Here is an 11579-nt window from a genome sequence, read left to right as displayed (position 1 = left end):
GACTTCATGTACACGCACATAAACCCAGTTGTGCATACTAGGGGGACAGCGATCTAAGAACACACGGGACTTCATGTACACGCACATAAACCCAGCTGTGCATACAAAGGGGTAGCGATCCAGGAAGACATGGGACTTCATGTGCATGCACATAAACCCAGTTGTGCATACTAGGGGGACAGCGATCCAAGAACACATGGGACTTCATGTACACGCACATAAACCCAGTTGTGCATACAAGGGGACAGTGATCCAAGAACACACGGGACTTCATGTACACGCACATAAACCCAGCTGTGCATACAAGGGGGCAGTGATCCAGGAAGACACGGAACTTCACGCACATATGCACACACACATACATCCTTTCAAACACATCAGAGCAGCTAGGGAAAAAATGGCCAGAAAAAAAAAATCCTTTTTAAAAGACCAACAAATTCCCTACTATTGAGACAGAAGCTACATATGCCTGCCACAGCATCCTGAAGGACCAGATTTAGGATCCATAGCAGAGATCACAGAAAACTCCACCTGTCGCAAAACACTCCAAAAGCACACAGCATTTCCAAACAGCTTCCGCAGCAGACACAAGAAGAAATTAGCACCTCTCCAGCAGTGACAGACGGATGGACAGCACAGACTTATTTAGCCAGAAAATACTGGAAAACAAGAAAGACTGAAGACAACTGTAGCCTCAAACAATACATTTCAGGTGGGAAAAACACCGTAGAGAAAAATAGAGGTTCCCTCGGCCCAACCATTACAAATGCCAAGGGGGCTGCAGGCTCTCATAAACTATAACTGCAGATAGCAAGAGATAGGACCTGCTCCGGATAGGAGGAGGTGATAGTCTCCCAGTCTCCTTGGGCTCTGACCTCAAAGTCTTTAAATAGGACTCCAACCAAGTCAAATTTGGAGTCAATCTGAACACAAAAGTCACCAAAGGTAGATGGAACACCTAGAATAACTAACTGTAGCCGAACAGTCTGTACTAAAGGAGCGTTAGGCTGGAGCGGAGCGATAGTCAGTATCTCCAAGGGAGCAGAACCAGGGCCAGGAATCTGAGGTTCCCGGAAAGCTGGTCTCAGTGGTCATCCCCAGAGCAATGCGGTAGGACCTCGCTGTCCCAGAGGCCAGTGGACAGGAGACTGCGACTCTGCTGGTTGGAAGGACAGCCAGCCCACGGCCGGCCAGGGGCCAGGCCACAGCTCTCCTCCCCACCCCGGGTCTCACTTCCTCATTTGAAAAGACAGAACACTCCTCTGGCTGCCCTAGAAAACCTCAGGCAGACCAAGTTCTCCAAAATGGGCCTGTAAACGACGTTTCCCGGATCCAACCAAGACAACCTTGTTCTTTTAAACGCTCCTCCTTCCCCAGGGAGCTTGAACAGAGGTGTGTCACCTGGCAGGTCTCTACAGCAGCCTGTTTTCTTCCTTGGGGATTGGAGCTCAACCCAACAGGCTTCTATGTACTTGTCCCCGCCCCCACACAGCTTTCTCGCTCTCTGGGGCTGTGGGGAAGGGGTTCATCTACTGGTCATCTGTAAACTGGCTGGGTGGGGGTCTGGCAGCTTTCACAAGATTATTGCGCACAGCCAAGTAAAAACCTGACTTCAGCGGCATGGACAGGAGAGGGAGCTCATCTTGTGAGACTAATTTTCGTTGTTTATGACCAATGGTGAAGGTGAGAGGTTCGCTGAGTGACCCCAACTGAACTTTTCTGTCACTTCATCCAGAAAAGTTGAGCGTCCTACAGCCCCTCGCCTCCCAGGGTTTAAACAAACTAAATAAGATAATACAGGTGTCTGTCTGGCTCCTCCCTCCTCCCCTGACTTCCACTCCTGCCCTTCTCTGCTCCCCCAGTCCCATCCCATCCCACTGCCTCCTTGCTGTGGGCAAGGTTCGCTGCTTAGCGTCTTTATACTTGCTCTTTTCTATTCGGGATTTCAACCCTAAAGTCACCCCCTTAGAGTCACCTTCTCCTCAGGACTGTCAGCTTCCGGGGGCCTCTACTGCTTGGTCACTCGGGGTTTTGACCCTGGCCTGTTGATTAATACCCAACACACAAGAGCATTGACCTTCAATCTGTAACGACTTCTGGGGGCTGGAGGCTCTCAGTCCCAGAGCACCCCCTATCTTCCCACCAACCCCCTGAAACCCACTTCTTGCCTTCCCAATGCCCACACATCTAAGAGTCCCTCAGCCGGGGCCCCCACTTGAAGCTCTGCTGCCTCCAAGAGGCTGTGGGCCCCAGCATCTGCATGAGTCAGTGGTGGTAGCACCTGGAACTGCCTGACATCAGCGCTTCTTAGAAAGACATGATGTGCTCAAGAGATTGAACGGCACGCGTAGCCCACAGGCGACAGGAAGCCCTGTGTCACCACTCCAAGAGACACCTACTGACCCTTGTTCTCACTCCCATCTTTCTGCAGGACCCCTGCCTGGCCCTGCCACTGACTGCCACTCAAGACCCAACAGGGTTGGCCTCACCCCTCAACCAGTGGCTGGCAAGCGTGGTGCTACGGAGTGACACTGATTACTCTTCAGAGTCTGCGGGAGAGTCTCTTCCTCTAGGGCAGTCTAAACTGCAAGGACTCTGTCAAACACCCCATCTTTGTCCTGATACAGCACCCGGCACACCTGGCCCCTCAGAGTGAAGAAGTGCCAGGGGCAGCTCGGAAAAGCAATGTCACTCTAAGGGGGAGAACACAGTCAACTGCCTTGCCCCCCCCCAACAAGCAATGGTTTAGAAACACCATCTCCTGACCATTCTCATCCCAGATACCTCTGACAAATGGGAGGTGCAGGGATGCAGAGAGATTTTCTTGAGATTACACAGGTAGGAGCAGCAAGGTCAGATTGGAAGCTGGGCCCCTGTCTTTAGTCCTACTCCCCAACTCCCTGCCTTTGGCTCAGAACATTGGACTCCAAGACGCTCTGTCTGATTAATGCTGGATATCTGCACCCATGCAAGCCTCATGCAGATATGCCAGCCCAGAATAGGAAATCCAGCCAGACACAGCCAGACTGACCTCAGAGGCTCAAGAGTGTGCTGGCACGGCAGACACAGGCACAGGGCAGTGCCAGGTGGGGAGGAAAGGAGCCTCTGGTCCCTGCCTTCCTCTGTCACTCTCTGATGCGGGACCCCCAGCAAAAACACTGCATAACTGGATGTTAGGATTCTCACTTTGCCAAATTAATCCTTGTGGGTGACAATAAAGATTTGTTCATGTTCTCCTTAGTGCCTGCTGTCCCTAGGTGCACGTTTGAATGGGGTATAAATGACGTTATGTACCCTCACCACAATGCCAGAGTGTTCTCAGAACTTCACAACAGAGACTGAGCTCGAAGCACACAAGAAATAAATCAAGCCTTTGCTGGGCAGGAGCTCTGGCTTTCAACCAACAAGCCTCACCTCCCAAACAGACCTCCTAGGCCATGGGGATCATGACAAGCTTCTTGTGCCAAGTTTGAATGTGTACCCCAGTTGGGTGGCTGCCCCAGACCCCAAAGGCAGCAACGTGAGGTGTGGTGTGGACAAGGCCAAGCATTCTCTTCATCTGTCGCCAAGTATAGCAGCAGGCCATTGTGCCTGCCTCAGGGACAGCCTCCCTGACCACCTGGCCTTCCTCAGTCTGGGAGGGCACTGGAGAAGACCTCAGCACTTCACAACACAACCCAGACACTGTCAATGGTCAGATGACCACAACCCTGCCCAATTACCAGTGTGTGGCCGGTTTGACAACTCACCCGGGGTTCCCCATCCCTGCCCTCAAGATCCAGGAGCAGCAGGCCCAGGAGGCTGGCCCTGTGACTCACCCAAGCCCACCAGCAGGACACCCAGGACCTCCTGCAGCACTGTCTACCTTTCCACACATCTGGCTTTTCTCTTAGCTAGGTGGTACAGTGAGTTTTCCTACCTTCTAGCCTTTGCGCATGCTGTATCAACAGCTCAGCATGCCTTCTCTTGTCTCAGATTCTCAACCTGCCAAGGTGCTCTCCCACACCCCAAACTGGCTCAGGGATTGCACTTCCCTAGGAAGAGGTGTCTTGCCCATTAAACCCTAACCTTCTGTCTTATGTGTTCTTCCCTCGGTTAGACAGCAGAGCCCGAAACAGCAAGCAGAGCACAGATGAGATGGAGAACAAACGAATGGAACACTGGTCACTTCCCATCTCTGCCTCAGTGTCCCCCAGTGCAGTCATGACTCCTCGGGCGGATTTCTAAGAGGCCTTGCCAGGACTGTGGAATCTCATGACTCTCTTCTGGCCAGACATTTCCACAATCCTCAATTTTCCCATCAGACTTTAAGATAGGACAAATGTCCCAGCAAACGCCCCCAGACTCCGAAAAACCTGTAAGGTGAAGGCCACAGTGGGCCCCACACTTCCCAGAGGGCTGGGGAAAGGCAGGGCCCAGGAGTGTTGGTTTGGGGACAGGCTCTGAATCAGAAACTGGCTGGCTTATACAACGTCCAGTTTGCCACAATAAACACTCAGGTTCCTGGGTTACTGAACCGGAACCTGGGAGGAGCCTGGAAGTCTCAGCTTCTAGATCCCTTAGCGTCCCGTCCGGATTGGGACGGCCGAGGCTGCCTGGGTTGCTAAGGGCGGGCGGTCCACCTGCTTCCGACCCGCTGCCCGACGGCTGGCGACCCTGACCGGGAGGGGAGCCCAGCAGCCCCACGCCCACCCGAGGATCCGCGGACTCTGGTCCCAGCCCCGCTCAGTTCCGCGGCCACCTCTGGCTGGTCCTGAGCCTTCCCCACCGCCCATTCCTACCTGTGCGCTCAGGCTCCACGCGCCGCGCGGGGCTTTCCTGCGCGCGGACCTCGCCCGGCTTCCTACGCGCCTGGGGCCCCTTATTTACATGAGACGCCCCGCCCCGTGCACGATCATTTACATGCCCCGCCCCACCGTCCTCTCATTTTCACTCGCGGTTGGCGGGTCTTCGCTTTGTTGCCCTGTCATTTGCGTGCCCTACCTCAAGCGGCCGCAGCCGTCGGGGGCTCTGGCTTATGAGTTCCAGGACCTCAGGATTCGAATTTTTGTCCTGGCCCAACAGACCAGCGGGGCTTGTGATCACGGCTGTTTGCTCATTCTTCCAATGTTTACCCCGCGCCTGCGCCTGAGGAATTAGAAAGCAAAACAGCTCATCAATCAGGAGCCAGTGCTTCTCGTCAGGTTCTGGCAGACCATGCTGCCACTACCTCACGAGGGAGTCATGTGCAACCAACCATTCTTTCCAGATGGAAAAGCAGAGGCATAGATGGAGCTGTTAAGAAACTAGCTGAGGGGACTGTGAGATAGCCTGCAAGTCTGAGGATGAGTTCTATCCCCAGAATCCTTGTAAAAATGAAAAAAAAAAAAAAAAAAAAAGATAGCACTTACTCCCGCGCAACTGTGGCCGACCAGAGTCTTTGCCAGCTGAGCCATTCCACCGGCTTGCCATCCTGCTTTTTGAATTACGGTTTGGTTTTGCTTAGTTTATGGTTTTTGAGACAGGATCTTGCTATGCAGCGATGGCTGTTATATTGTAGCCCAGTCTGAACTTGAACTCACAGCTATCCAGTCTCAGCTTCCCAAGTTAGTATTACAGGCATGAGCCACCACACCTCGCTGTCTTCTGAGTCTGAAAATCACCTTTATATCCCTCCTGGGCCACCTGTCTGCGCGCTGGCTCTGCATTATGGTAACTGGATGACTCAGGGCACGGTGGGCTACCCTTGCCACACTCCGTGACCCCAGTTTGGGAAAAGGAACCACGTGAGAGGCTTGGTGCTTGGAAGCAGCGCTGCTTGGCTTAGGTACTCAGAGAAGCTCTGCAGAACTAGGCCAAGAAAGCAGCTGGGCCAGAGACTGCATGCCTGGTTGTGAAATCAGAATCTAAACAGTGCTGACAGACGGGAAGGCCAGTGCTCATGCGGTCAGGGGAGGTGTTTGGAAATGTCGGGGGCACTGCGGCTGGAATTCTCAGTGCTCCTCTTGCAACCTTTCTATGAATCTGCACCGATGTCGAAACAGAACCAAGGAAGCTGGCCACAAAGACAGACCATAGCAGTGGGTTACCTTCCCGCCACAGTCCCAGACTTCTTGAGTGACCACTCTGCTTGGCCTGTGAAAGGGCTGGGAGCCCCAGATAATCCGGGCTCTGTCTCTCAGTTCAGGGGCTTCCCAAGCTTGCCTCATTACAGGCTCAGAGCACATTCCAGCATAGCGCATAGAGCTAGCTGCCTTGGAGCTTACTTCAGATTTTAATAGACTGCTTTTGGAACAGTGACAGTGTGATAGCAAAATTGAACCAAACTAGGCTGGGGAGAAAGCTCAGTTGTTTTGTTGTTTGTTTGGTTTTTTTGAGACAGCATTGCCCTGTGTAACCATCTTGGCTATCCCGGAACTAACTCTTTAGACCAGGCTGGCCTCAAACTCTCAGGATCCACCTGCCTCTGTCTCCCCAGTGCTGGGCTTAAAGGCGTGCACCCTGCCTGACAGAAAGCTCAGTTTGATCCCCTCAGTGGATGTGAGTTTGAACCTCAGCACCCATGTAAGAAGCTGAGGGTGGGGCTGGAGACAAGGCACAGCGGATAAGGAAGGGCACTTGTTGTACCAGCCTGAGGGCCTGAGCTTGGATCCCAGCATGGGAGTGAAAAGCTGCATTTGCCTGTAATTCTGTGCTGTGGGAAGTGGATGTAAGTTTGCAGGAGCTTTTTAGCTGCCAACCTTGCCAGATTCAGTGAACTGCTCTTTCCCAAGGGAATAAAGTGGAGGGCGATAGAGCAGAACACCCAGCGGAGGCTGTGGTTCAGTTGGTAGAGTATCTGCCTAGCATGAGTGAGACCCTGAGTTCAATCCCCAGCAGTCCATGACCTCAGCATGGTGGCAAATGCATGTAATCTCAGTGTAGGATCACAGATGGAGGGGAAATGGAGGCAAATGAAGTTTAAGGTCAGCATAGCAGGCCTGACGTTAACATGTACTGCCTGAGATCCTCCCTCACAAACAAACACAAACAAGGTGAGGGCTGGGGTTATAGATTGATGGTAGAGTAATTGCCTAGCATGCATGCATGAGAACCCAGGCTGAATACCCAGTACCTCCCCACCCCCCCACACAAAAAAAGCAGACAGTTCATGAGGAACAACACCCAAAGTTGACTTATGCCCTCCACCGACCTGTAAACCCGCCCAAACAAGCACCTGCACATACATGTACACACGCAGGTGAAACAAAGAATTGAGCATGTAGTACTGCAATTGTCCCCCTGCGAAGAGTCCCAAAGGGCTCTTGTGCTGCTGCGTAGTCTCCAATCTGTGGACACAGTCATTGAGAGGTCACTGGATCCTAAGGACTCTGACCTACTCCCTAGACAGACCCACCAGTGGATTCGCTGTCTGGCGGCACAACTGGGGAGTGCTGGCTGGAGGATGTAAGTCACCAGGGGTGCACCTTGGAAGAGTAGATTGGTCCCTGGTTCCTTCCTGTTGCTCTCTCTGCTTTCTGGCTGCCCCAAGGCAAGCAGCTTTCTTCCGCCTTGCCCTGTTACCGCCATCTGCAGACATACAAAGCCTGAATCTCACCAGTTCAGCTAGACAAGTCCAAAAACCATGGAGCAAGCCAAAACTCAGACAGAAATGTCTGGAACTACGAACCAAAGCGAACCTCTGGTTAAGTCATGCCAGGTCCTTGTCACAGTGATGTTGAGATGACAGCTGACTGACTCAAAAATAGACTCCACACACGCTCTGCCCAGTTATCATTATCCATATTCTGCACAGCGTGGAACAGTTACTACCCATGTACAGACTAGCTCGAATGTTAGTGTTTTTAAAGCTTCATTTTATTTGTTATTCTTGGAGGGAGGTGCCTGTGTGCCACCACAGGCGTGTGAAAGTCAGAGAATTACTCTGTGGAGTCAGTTTTCTCCTTCCATCTTTACAGAGGTTCATATGTCATGCCTTTACCAAAACCCACAGAACAGGACTGGTGGGGTGGTTCTTCTGGTAAAGACACTTATTGCCAAGCTTGATGAGCTGAGTTTGATTCCTGGCCAATGGAAGGCGAGAACCAACTCCTTCAAGCTGTCCCCCACACATGGGTTATGGCGTGTACCCTTTCCCTGAGAATAAATAAATACATGTAATAAAAAGTGCTAGTTGATGATTTTATGCATGTATATCCCTCAGTGGCCTCACTAAGGCCCCCCACTCTGCCCACTGCACCCTTCCCTTGTTGTAGCCCCCCTTACAGTTTTATGGGCTTCGGGGGGAGGTTTTGTTTTTTGTTTTGTTGTTTCGTGGCTGTATCATTGAACAAATAACCCCTCTCCTCTGGTAGCCGTTATACAGTTCAACCTGTTCCTGCTTTAGCTTCTACTATTGATGATGCTAGTAAGAGAAGGAATGATGGGGGTAGAAGTCAGAAACTGCCAATGGCTCCTCGGAGAGAGGTTAGATCTCCCTGGATCGACTCTCCTCTATCATGGCGTGTTTAAAGGGTCCAGTCTGTGTGGCTCAACCATTGCTGCTGTAATTTCATGAATGTAACAGCTGTGTCATGTCCAGTGTTTCACAGCGCCATCCCCAAACCTCCTGTTCTCACATCCTTTCCGCCTTCCTCCGCTGTGTTCTCTAAGCTGTGGGAGCGATGACAGAGATGACCTGTTTCAGGCTGAGCTCTCAACAGCCATCCATTCTCAAGCTTGGACCAGTTTTCAGTCTGCATTAGCTGCCGCCCATTATAAGAAGCTTGTCTGAGCGAGGCTGCGAGAGCCCTAACACATGGATAAAAACGTGGGTTTTTCTTTTAGAAAGCAGTCAGACAACACATCCATTTGGTTGTGCTTCATCTGTTCTGGCATTTGGTGCTGTTGAGTTTTGGATTTTAGCCACTCTTTTTATATGCTTTTTTTTTTTTACATTGCCATTTGTATATCTTATTTGCAGTCTGCAAATAAGTACCTCTTCTCCCTCCTTCCTCCCCTTATTTCCTGGAGACAAGGTCTTGCTATGTTGTTCAGGCTACCCTGAATCTCATTATATGGCACCAGGCTGGCGTCTCAAATGCACATCTGTTTTCCTCTCTCATTCTCCCAAGTTCAGGGATGCGGGTGTAAAGTGCAGTGCTTTCCTTTTCTGTACAAATGTGGCTAGCTTTATGTGCTTGATTTTGAGCCCAGCTTTTCATGCCTAGCCTATAGGGAAGCAGTCGGCTTTTTGTTTATTAACCTTATATCTTGTATCTCTTTCTCAAACAGCCACAACCTCCAGGAGTTTATTGTTTTTGACATTTTAGGATTTCAAAAAAAAGATTTATTTTTATGTGTTTAAGTGTTTTACCTGCATGTATATGTGCACCACATGAGTGCAATACCCATGGAGGACAGAAGAGGGCATCACATCCAGGCCCTCTGAAAGAGCAGCCAGTCCTCCTAATCACTTTGACATCTCTCAAGTCCCCAGATTTTTAAAAAATATAAACAATAATATTACTTTCTTCCTTCTCAAGCTGTCTTTCTCCCTCCTTTGTTTCTTTTTCTTTTGTTTTTGTTATTGTTGTTTATTTGCTTGCTTGAACAGGGTCTCCTGGGTGGCCTGATTATCTAGAAGTGGCCTTAAACTCACAGAGAGCTGCTCGCCACTGCCTCTCAATTGCTGGGATGAAAGGTGTGTACCGCCACACCTGACCTCCTCTGTATTTTTGCATTAGACAGGATTTCTGGTGTGATGCTGAGGTGGGAGAAGGGACACTGTTGCCTTGTTGCTGATCTGGGTGTGCAGGGGCATCTAGAATCTCACCAGTGAGGGACACGCTAGCTGTGCGGCTTTCTGCGGATGTTCCTTATCAAGCTGAAGACATTTTACTCTCTTCTTAGTCATCATTGTCACCCTCTTCTTCCTCTTCCTCTTCTTCCTCTTCCTCTTCTTCTTCCTCCTCCTCCTCCTCTTTCCCTCCTCTTCTTTCTCCTCCTTCTTTTTCCCACACTCAATTCCTAGTTTTCTGAGAAATTTTAGTTACCCTTTTTTTTTTCTGATCATGAACATCGGATTTTTGTGAAATGCTCCTTCTGACCCAGTGGGCTTGGTAAGATGTTTGCTTCATCAGCCTGTGGATGTGAAGGGTGGTGCTAATTCACTTCCGACTGTTGAATCAGCCGTACACAGCTGGGATCAATCCTGCTTGACGGCAGCTTATGATTCTTCCCATATGGAATTGGATCTGACTTGATCATTTTGCTGAGGGCTTCTGCGTCTATGCTTATGAGACATACTGATCTGCAGTGTTCATTTCTTGTAATGTCATTTTTGGTTCTGGTGTGAGAGTAACGCCAGAACTCTTTCTTCTATTACTCTCTGGAAAGTGTCATAGGTAATCAACGTCATTTTTCCTGCTTATTAGGATTCACCATTGCAACCATCTGTACCTTTGACAAGTTTCAAAATTACATTTATTTATTTTGTGCGTCCATTCAGAGAACAGCTTTGGGGAATCAGTTCTCCCCTTGCATCTCTTCCCAGGGAATGAGCTCAAGTCCTCAGGCTTGGAGGCACACACCTTTACCAGCTGCTCGAGCCATCTTGCCCTCCCCAACCTTGTTGTTCTCTTTTCTGATCTTATTAATTATTGATTCCATTGCTTTAATAGATAGCAAGTAAATTAAGATACTTATTTCTCCATCTTGCCTTGTAGTGATTTATGTGTTTTAAAGGCTTTTTAATCTGTTTTATGTGCTATCAGATTTGTGGTAAGAGGGCAGGAGGGATAGCTCAGAGGTTAAGAACACTGGCTGCTCTTTCAGAGAGAATCCACATGGCAGCTCATAGACACCTGTAGCTCCAGCTCTGGGGATCCATTCTGGACTCCAAAGGCACTGCATGCACACGGTGCACAGATACACAGGCAGGCAAACACCTGGACACACATAATAAAACACTTTAAAACTTTTAAAAACTGTGGCAAGAAAATTGTTCATAATATTTGTCATAGAATATTAAAGACGTGTTATGTTTGTTTATGCTGTGGAATATTTGATGATGCAAAGATGTGTTGCATTCTTTTGTGCTCCATTTATTTAACTCTGTGAAGCTGTGTTACTTTGCCTGCCTGAAACAACTGATTGGTCTAATAAAGAGCTGAATGGCCAATAGCTAGGCAGGAAAAGGACAGACAGGGTTGGCACGCAGAGTAGAGAAGAGCAGACCAGTCATCCTAGTGAATATCCCAGTGTTGGGGGTGGGCTGAAGTGCTCTTACGGAACATTTATGTGCCCTTTGGATATGGGTGATTGACAATACTGGCGAACACCGTGCAGTGTGGTGCAATGCAATACAGCCTTGCTGGTTTTCTTCCTGTTCTACCTGTCAGTCACTGAAAGAGGTGTCATCTCCGACATCTGATGAATCCCTCGTCTATTTCTCGTTAAAATTCCATCAGTTTGTGCCTTGAGCATTCTGACTTTGTTGGAGGGAGTGCATACACATTAAAAATCTTCATTCATATTTTTGTAGAGAATTTTCTCTTTTGTTGTTGTATTATTGTTCCTTTAAAATGTGTACTAGCATTCTTTTTTAAATCGGTGTTAAT

At 49.6% G+C, this 11579-nt stretch overlaps 1 protein-coding gene across 1 annotated transcript in view; it reads right to left on the bottom strand.

The window, feature by feature from the left end:
• The window catches only part of Il4r (interleukin 4 receptor), a 26089-nt gene extending 21254 nt beyond the window's left edge, over window positions 1-4835 (bottom strand). The window contains exon 1 of the mRNA XM_005351189.3: window positions 4782-4835. The gene's annotated coding sequence lies outside the window, so the exon portion shown is untranslated. The remainder of the gene's footprint in view (window positions 1-4781) is intronic.
• Window positions 4836-11579: the final 6744 nt, after the last annotated feature.

This window comes from Microtus ochrogaster, chromosome 8, assembly GCF_000317375.1.
Source record: "Microtus ochrogaster isolate Prairie Vole_2 chromosome 8, MicOch1.0, whole genome shotgun sequence".
Lineage (NCBI taxonomy): Eukaryota > Metazoa > Chordata > Mammalia > Rodentia > Cricetidae > Microtus > Microtus ochrogaster.
The sequence above is the reverse complement of the archived record's forward strand: the minus strand, read 5'-3'. Positions and strand labels throughout refer to the sequence as shown.